Source organism: Vidua chalybeata, chromosome 4 (assembly GCF_026979565.1).
Source record: "Vidua chalybeata isolate OUT-0048 chromosome 4, bVidCha1 merged haplotype, whole genome shotgun sequence".
Lineage (NCBI taxonomy): Eukaryota > Metazoa > Chordata > Aves > Passeriformes > Viduidae > Vidua > Vidua chalybeata.
In genome coordinates, this window is record NC_071533.1 from 3,043,730 (window position 1) to 3,052,563 (window position 8,834).

An 8,834-nucleotide genomic window follows, 5' to 3' on the forward strand; every position below is an offset into this window, starting at 1 on the left:
CACCTGTCTGATTCACCCTCACAATGGCTCAGCTTTCGCTGCCTCCCCTGCTTATCTCAATCATTTGTGAATGATTTGAGGCTTTCAGAAATGCACTTTCCATAGCCAGTAGCCGGAGGTGTTATTTCTACCAGGATAGATTTTCTGTCTCTTTTTCCCCTTTGTCTCAATGTGTCATTCCAAGGCAGAGTGAGTGATACACTGTGCCACAGCTCGGTGAATTAGTCACTGACCTTTTGCTGGGGGATTCTCTCTGATGTAGCCTCAGTTCACAATGGAAGTGCAAGCCGCTTCTGTGCCTGCCAGTGAGTGCAGGAGCTGGCAGACTCCTGACGAGTTTCCATCTACCCTTCTGGGGATCTCTGCTCTTTATCCAGGGCTGTGGGTCTGCATTTCTAGTCAGTGTTGGGGTTGCTGAGGCAGGGCGAGTGCAGGAGGCTGCTGCTGGGATCGCAGGGAGCAGTGTTGGGAGGGGAGGGGCTGGTTTGGTTAGGAGTTACTGAGCCCCATTGCTCTGCTTTGGTCATTGGCACTGCACTGCCAGTGGCAGCCCGGAGCACTGGGCTGCACATGACAAGGATTCTCTGCAGCTACAAGTCCTGCTTGGCCAGGGGATCTGAGTCTCTTGAGGAGCAAGAGAGCAAGTCAGATGCAATCAGAATAACGTGCCTTATCGTGCAGCTTTTCTTTCCTTCATTCAGAGGCTTAAGATAAACCCTTGGAAAAAGTAAACATGAAAGCCATGTTCTTGAGTGCAGGCTATGGAGCTGTTGCTTTGCTTGTGTGGCATTTCCATTGTTTTGTCACTGCAAAGGAAAGTGTGGAAGAATCTACCTGTTTACCTGAAGCCAAGTGAAAAAGTTGGAACAAGTTCCCTGTGGAATTTGAAGAGAAGAAAAGAGGGCTGTAGTGGAGAATTTATTGCCAGAGGGTGGGCATCCATCACTAAACCAAACTCTTGTGCTCTGGAGTGTCTCTGTTGCTGCGCAGGACAGGCCAGCGCGGAGCTTCACTCCCACAGCCTTGGGGCAGGAGGCACGGAATTCATGTGAGCCTGATGGGGAGTGCAGGCATTGAGAGTGGCATGAAGCTGGCTTGGGCTGCTGCCGTTGTGCAATGTCACTGGGGTACTGAAAACCGGAAGCAAGCCCAGAAGCATCTGCAGGAGTGCTAAGGAGCAGCTTTCTGTTGCCTGTTTAAATACAGCATAAATTGGATGCAAACTTCCTGGCCTTTTCTTCAGAATGGTTTGGGAATGATGTGTTCCTGTGGCTGTCCAGCACATTGTTAATTAGCCATATATATCCTTAGTGACATGTGCAAAAGCTTTTTGTGAATTGAAAATACATGTCTCACTGACTACCTAAGTCACACATAGGCATTTTGCAAATATCTTCCAAAATAATTTCTGAGGATCTCTTCCAAAGGGAAGTTGAGCATGGGATTTGCTCCCTTTGAGGAGGAGCTGCTGTCAATGCAATTAATGGACTGTGCCTCCTGGAATCCAGGAATCAGGAACACACTTGAGAGGTGGAAGGACAGGAGCAGAGGGCAAGCCTGACCATCAGTTAATGGAGGGCAGTCTGTCATGTCACTAATGATGGCAGTGGCACTTCATTATGCTGCTGTAGTACCTCTGGCTGGTGCTGAGGGAGGAGATGCTCTTTGTGTCAGTGTAACCTCTGTGCCACAGTGCTCTCAGGATACCTCACTTACCTGAGAACACAGGATTTTCCCCTGAGTATTGGTCCTTCCTTCACTAATTTGGGTTGAGGTTTTTGTTACCATTGTGGCTTAGACAACTGCAGGCATTAAAGGGCCATTCAAATTAAATGAGGTTCAGCTAGCTGAAGGGGCCCTTTGGAAAACTGAGACAAGCAAGAGGAAGCTGGGAGTCCCTGTCAGCTGGCAGCAGCACAGACTGCAGAGCTGGGGGGTGAGTTCCTGCACCAGTGGAAGAGGTTGTGTGGCATCAGGAACCTGAGTCCTGTGCCTACCTATGCCCGTAGGCTCACAAGTCCCAGGGGCTGATGTGCTTTTGGAAAACCTGAATTCAAGATCCTGGTGCTGGGGTGAAATAGGGCAGCTCGCTTAGCTGTAAAATAGTTACAATGGCCAGTGTATCTCAGGTGAACTCTTGGAGATCTGCAGGTACTGTGCATGGCTTGGGGTACCATATGCCATTCAGTAAGAGCACAGTTGGTGTGCTGGTGACCCACATCCAAGGTGGAGGGTATGGAATGAAGAGGTGACAGTGATTGGGGTCCTGGCTCTCCATGTCTTTGTGTTACCTGCCTTCTTGGAGAGACGTTCTATCTGCAGTCGTACTAAAGGTACATGTATGCCCACGTCTCTTGCTCTTTCTGTACCTCTTGCTGTTGACCCTATTCAGGAGTTAGTTTTTCAGCATGGCAGAACCATATACTCATTTTCCTATTCAAAGAGGATATCCGGTTAATGGTGCTTTATGGTTATTAATGGTAAATTAATAGTATTTACCTCAGCAGGTTCGAGTTCCTTTTACTACCTGACATTATTTTGGTAGGAGAGCTTAGGTCAGTAACAGGCGAAGAGTGGCTGCCTTAAAGGGAATGGTTTAGAAACCCCTCAGATGCCAAAATGTTGGATATGTGAGAAGTTGCCCAAGAGCCAGAGCAGCCTGATGCATCCTTGGCTGGTGAGCTCCAGCTCTGTGTTGTCCCCTGTCCCTCTCATGGCTGGTGAGCTCCAGCTGTGCGTTCAACACTATCCCCTGGCTGGTGTCACGAGTTGCTGTTGGGCTGATCGAGAGCTCCATCACTGCTGTGCTCAGCTTTGGGCTCCAGGAATGTGCTATTGGTCTGGCTGGGTCAAATGTTAGCGTTCAGCTGAAATCCAAGGCAGCAGCCTGGCTCATGCCTTGCTTGCTGTGTTTCCTTTTCTCTGCAGATACCTGTGTGGGAAGGTTTCATGTTGTTTGTGTGCTCCGTGCCCCTGGGCTGAGACTTGGGCTCTCTGTCCCCCCCGAAATCAGCCTGTGTGGGCAGCAGATTTACAGGGGAGCTCTCCCAAACTGAGCTGGGGCGTTTGAGGTTTTACTGTCCCCTTTGGCTGCTTGTCTCGTGCATGATATGTGGAGGGGCATATAAAGACTGGAGATTAAAAAAGGAAAAAAGTTGCCATTTCTATGTGGGAATAAATCCAGAGGCAAGTGCTCCTGGTGTGTGGGAGGAGGGCAGGGCCAGGTGGGCCACAGGAGCCACAGCGCTGAGGAGAGCAGGGCTGCCCTCCCGGCCCGGGAACGCAGCATCAATGGACCATAAGTGCTCCTGCAATGGCACTGGATCCGTGGCAGCTGTTTGTTCAATGTTTCATGCTTTTAGCCACATCTGTTCCAAATGAGTGTTAATATTGCAGTGGCATCCACTAAGGATGGGCTCTGTCAGCTCTGCTGAGCGTCAGGCTGACCCTGGTGACAAGGAAAGAGCAGTTCAACCCATAGTGCTCCCTCTCCCTCCACCCCCTGTATCTGTCTTGCCTGGCTCCACTCCATCAGAACGCCTTTCCTCCCCACCGAGGGGGGAAAAGAAAAGGGAAAACTAAGGCAGTGATTCTCAAGGAGAAAGATTGCATTTATTCCTAGCACCCTGTCCAGCAATGTCAGATAACAGTTTATTCATCCCCTGGCCCCTGTATGACATTGAAGCATATCAACAGTGACAAAAGTATATTGAATAATTATCTTGAAATTAATACATTATCCCAAACTTAAATAAATGTCATCTGATCAATATATCTTGGAATGGAAAGGGAAGAGAATGTGAAGGGCATCGCTTCATTATTCATTAATTTTAGAGTAATGTAGGCAGATGAAATGGTTATTTCAGAGCACTGCTATTATACTCACTGGCATTTTAAATAACTCCCAAGATTTAACAGTATATATTCCCTTGTTGAAGCAGCTTACACTCGTTAACACTGTGAGTTCCAGATTTCTCTGCTTGACAGTGCCAGAAAAGACCAGAAATACTGTTCCAACCTTTTTTTTTTTTTTTTTTTTTTTTTTTTTTTTTTTTTTTTGGTTGGTTGGGATTTTTTTTTCCTTTACTCTTTCTATTTCTTCCATGGTTTAAGAGATCCAGTTCCACCCTTACCAGTACAGCACACGTTGGGGTCAGTCCAGTTGAAACATCTGGGCATGAATGTTGAATTCCTGGGAACGAGAGGTGACCCCATTTCATCCATATGTATGACTCTGGCTCAAAATCAAGCTGCTGGTTGCAGATTTCTCTGCAAGGAGAAAATGGAAGCAATTTTGTACTTCCTGGAATCAGGATCAATTGTTTGGACTCTGGCTGGCTTTCCCCAGGAGCAGGCGAGGTGACGTCCTTCCATGTGGCCTCACATGGGTCAGACAGGTGCTCACCACAGACGTGGCTCTGGCCTTTCCCCTTTCAGGGACCACTGCAGATCTACAGGGACCAGCAGGAGCCAGTCCAGGGCACACATCTGTAGGATTATAACAAAACCAAGAAACCACATTGGCAGCTGCTGTAAAACTGCTTGACGGAGTTGAGTTGATTAACTGAGGGATGCCTCAGCTGAGAATCCAGCCTGCTGGAGCATAGTGCCTGTGCCGGCACATGCAGAGCATAGCCAGGGCATGGTTTTGGTTGGAAGTTGTGGGTATTCGGGCACGGTAGGGTTTGGATGACAGGGCCTTAGTGATGTGGGAGGAGAGGTCACAGGTGGACCCGAGTCAGTGCTTAACTCAGGCACCTGTGTGTTACAGGCCCAGTCCCATGTGGGATTCTCCTGCCACAAAGGCTAGAATGTCACAAAGACAATCTTAGATCAGTGTGACAGAAGTCCAGCCATGCTGGTGCCTCCTTCCTGTGTTGGTGCTGCTTTCACACTTGCCATGAGCATTTTCTCCTGCTGTGCACCCTTCCTCCCACCCCACGTGGGCTGCAGTGCCAGGTGCATATGGGTTGTGTGAAGCTGGAGTGGATTTGAACTGTGCCCCGCCTCTGTCTCACACCAACAAATGTCCTCTCCTGCAGTGCCCAGGGACAGGCACGGCACTTACTGACACCCAACGCGGTCTGCAGTGCCAAATGAACCCGGCAGACCTGCTCAGAGATTCTGGGAATGGATTATCTGTGCCCAGCTCAGAGGTGTTGGAAATGCATTATCCAGTGTCTCAGGCTCATGGCCTGGAGTGGGGCTGGAAGAAGAATGCTCTGTCAGTAATTTACTTAATAAATTTAACCTTTCAGTATATTTAGAATAAATCTTCACAAGTGTCCGGGTGTCACACACCCAGTTATGATTTTAAAGTCACTCAGTGACCTTTTCTGTGTTTCTCCTTCCCTCATCTGTGGCTGATTTCATGCAAATTTCCAGTCAAATTCACAACTGAATATGCTGGAAATTCCAGCTGTTGCTTGGTTTAGGGGAGTCACCTCTGTGGTTGGTGTTTTATTTCCCCCGTATGGGTCTGTGGAGGGGAATCACCTTGTTCATCCTCCAGCAGAATCAACCCTTTTTTCTTTTTCCCCCTCTATGGCTTCAGCTGATCTTTGATCTAGCCAACATAAATATTTTCTCTACCAGGAAATACTAACTATATTTTTTTCTAGGAAAATAGTAAAACAGGGTGTAAAGTTGAGAAGTGCCACAGTGTGTGTGCGCATGTGCTTGTGCAGGTGTTTGTGTACCAGCAGAACACTCCAGCAACCTGCATGCTGTACTTAGAAGAACTCTGAGGCATGTTCCTGTGTGTGAAAGGAGAGAAAATGATTTGTTTCTGTGGGGAACAGAGCGAGGGGAGAAAGGAAGCGATTGCAGTGACACAGCAGAGTGGTGCCTGAGATGCTGATAAATTGGGGCCTTTTGGAAACATTGAGGCACCCATGGAGTGCCTATGTCACCGAGGTGTGCCAGGCCCAAGAGTATGCTGAGCCAATTTCAGTGTGTTTCGGGACAGACTATCCAGGGACAAATAGAGTGAAGAGCAGAGCAGATGAGGCCCCAGAGCAGGATGCGCCCTCTGCGTGGTGCACAGCTCAGTGGATGCCGTGGTGTGTGCAGAGCAGCAGCAGAGCACCCAGAGCCCTGCTTCCCAAAGCCCTTGCTTTGCCTGGCCCTGCCTGGGAGCTGCAGTCACTGCTGGAACATCTGTGTTTATTTTGCATGACAAACTTGTTCCTGGGCTCTGACAAAACGCATGCTGGTCTGGGACTGGGGTTTGGGCTCCTCGGCAGGGCTGTGCCGTAGTGCTTGGCTGGCCCTGTGCTGCTCTATAATACATATTACATTACTTCATCCATAGTTAATGACAAGTGTGCTATATTTTTAATCTTTATAGCTTTATTGTGTGCAAGTGGTTTTAATAATTGGTGCTGCAGGATGGTTACTTCCCAGAATTACCCTGCAAAATTGCTGTGTTTTCAGCCTTCAGTCGCGCAGGCTGTAAATTATAAACTTGGTTGTAATAAACTTGGCTCTCTCTCACTGCTCTGTGGAGAAGCCAACCTGTAACAACAGCAAAAAGATACATGCTGGCAAAAATTCCTCCCTGAAGCTATCCTCATCCTGTGTGCAGGGCCTGTGGGGTAAAGAGGCCCTGTGGTAACCCCTGCTTATGCTCTGTGTGTGTGACCATGAGCAGGAAAATAAGTGCAATGAGACAGGGATAGTGGTAAGGAGCAAAGGGGCTTGGGGACTCCCTGAACTCCCCCCCACCTCCTCCAAGACATTCCTCGGTCTCCTACCCACATGGAGCACGAGCACTTCTGCTAGAATTGTGATAAACAAGGCATGTGTTATCCAAATGCCTCTGTTGGTATCCTGAGCCTGAACTGGGGCTCTGGAATGGTGTTGCACATGAGTGGTGCTGGGACCGTAGCCTTGTCTCGTGTGGAGTCTCTGCTCATCCCATCAGAGGGCTGAGCTTAGGGTGCTGCCCTCCAGTGCAACACATGTACTGTAAAGCCTGGGGCAAGCAGAACATTTTTATTTAAAAAAAGGAAAGAACACAAAACTAGGTGAAGGTGTTCTGGAGGCTTCCTGTTTCAGCTGGCTCGTTCTGTTTGGCATTTCTCAGTTCACTTCTCCTGGGCACGTCCCCAGCGGGATGATGATAGTGCCTCTCCTTCCCCTGTGCCCTGGGGTGGTGAGGGTTGCGTCCCTCCCTCCTGTGCTGCCTTGGCTCCAGTTTCCACCCCAAAGAGCCGGGGGCCCAGGTGCTGGGGCAGCCCCCCAAGCCCCACGCATAAACAGTCCCCAGCATCCAGAGGAATGCTGTGAGCACGACAAACACACAGTGTCTCTCCGGAGGTGCAGCTCTGGGATGGCCTCAGGTAACAGCAGCTCCTTTGATCGGGCTTGTTGCCTTCAGCCTCCAGCTGCTGGCGATGTTCCACTGCCTCTGAAACCCTGTTCACCCGTGGGCAATATCCACCTGCTGCAGTCCTTAGAGCCAGGCAGGGGATGTGAAATGTGCTCTTGGAGTGCCTGCAGGAGTTACTGGAATAGCTGATGATCAGCCTGCAGGAAGATGGGAGTCTGGGGGAGGGTGTCAAGGGCCAGGCAGACTTTGAGTAACCACACAGCCTGCAGAGCTGAGCAGTCCTCAGCTGGGGACAGGCTCGAGTCCTACCAGCCAACTCTGCTTTAAAGCGACACAAAGACCTCCCTTAAATTACTGAGTTTCTTATAATCTGGTTTGGGATGAAACTCTTTGTCATTTTCAGTGACATTTTTAAATCTTACATGGATACAATGAAGTATTAATAGCTGTAGCAAGACAAGAGCTAAAGAGGTAATTAAAAACAAATAAATTACTTTATGCTTTAAGCTTCTTTACTTCCCCCAGAAGCATTGAAGAGGTGGGGTTCCTAATAAAAACGTGTATCTTTAAGTCCCCAGGTAATAATGGGTGCAAACATTTTCATTAGTTCCTGAGCTTTGAGATGCAAGCATTTGGTTTTCAGCCTTCACTCTGTGTGGTTCAGCCTTTAGTTGCTGGGAAGTGTCTTGCTTTGCAGGTGGCTGTGCATTTCCAGAGTACTTGTCCTCTTTGGATACAAGTGAATTGGGGAATCTTTATTGTTTGACCAAGGTGTTTCAGTACATGTTTAGCTTGTGTCTTTTGCGCTCAGGCACCTGTTGAATGAAAGATATTTCATCATGAAATGTTTTGAGCATTTTCCTGTGACTTGGCTAACCCTGCACCATCCTTCTGCAGGCATTGCAGTGCCTCGTGGCCCAGCTGTCTCCTGGATCTGTGTAGTGACCCGGCATGGCCACAGTGGACCTGCCAGGTGACAACCATGAGGCACAGCAGGAGGTGAAGGCTAAGGTAGGAGATGTTCCAGTCTTAATTACACATTAAACACATTGAAAAACAGATTACCACTGAAGCACATAAACACACACTGACACTGACTGAAGCACACAAACAGATGCAAACACTGTGATTCCAAGTGCGTTCAGGGACATCCACCTTTCTTCTGATGGCTGCAACAGAACAGCGATCCTGTTTGAGCTGCACTGGACTGAAGAAATTAAGGTAAGAGGGAGGGGATTTAAAAAAAATAAAGCAGCTTGCCTTTGTTGTCTCCTTTTGGATGCTGTGATTTCCATTTTACTTTGTGTCTATTGCCAGTTATGCAGAGCACTGGTTCACTGTGAGCACTTGTCATAATGTGTGTGATTCCTTACTGATGGTGTCTAGTTAGTTTCAGTTAACATATCTGTGGGCAAAGATTTCATTCAGATGTGTGTTCAAGACCACCTGATTTGAAAGAGGCTTTGAGCAGGGTTTAGCCTTGTGGAACACATTGGGGGGG

At 48.5% G+C, this 8,834-nt stretch overlaps 1 long non-coding RNA gene across 2 annotated transcripts in view; it reads left to right on the forward strand.

The window, feature by feature from the left end:
• Window positions 1-8,834, forward strand: part of LOC128786601 (uncharacterized) — a 169,693-nt gene that overhangs the window by 100,997 nt on the left and 59,862 nt on the right. For both annotated transcript variants that reach the window (XR_008430362.1, XR_008430363.1), the window contains exon 3: window positions 8,231-8,344. This is a non-coding gene — a long non-coding RNA (uncharacterized LOC128786601). The remainder of the gene's footprint in view (window positions 1-8,230; window positions 8,345-8,834) is intronic.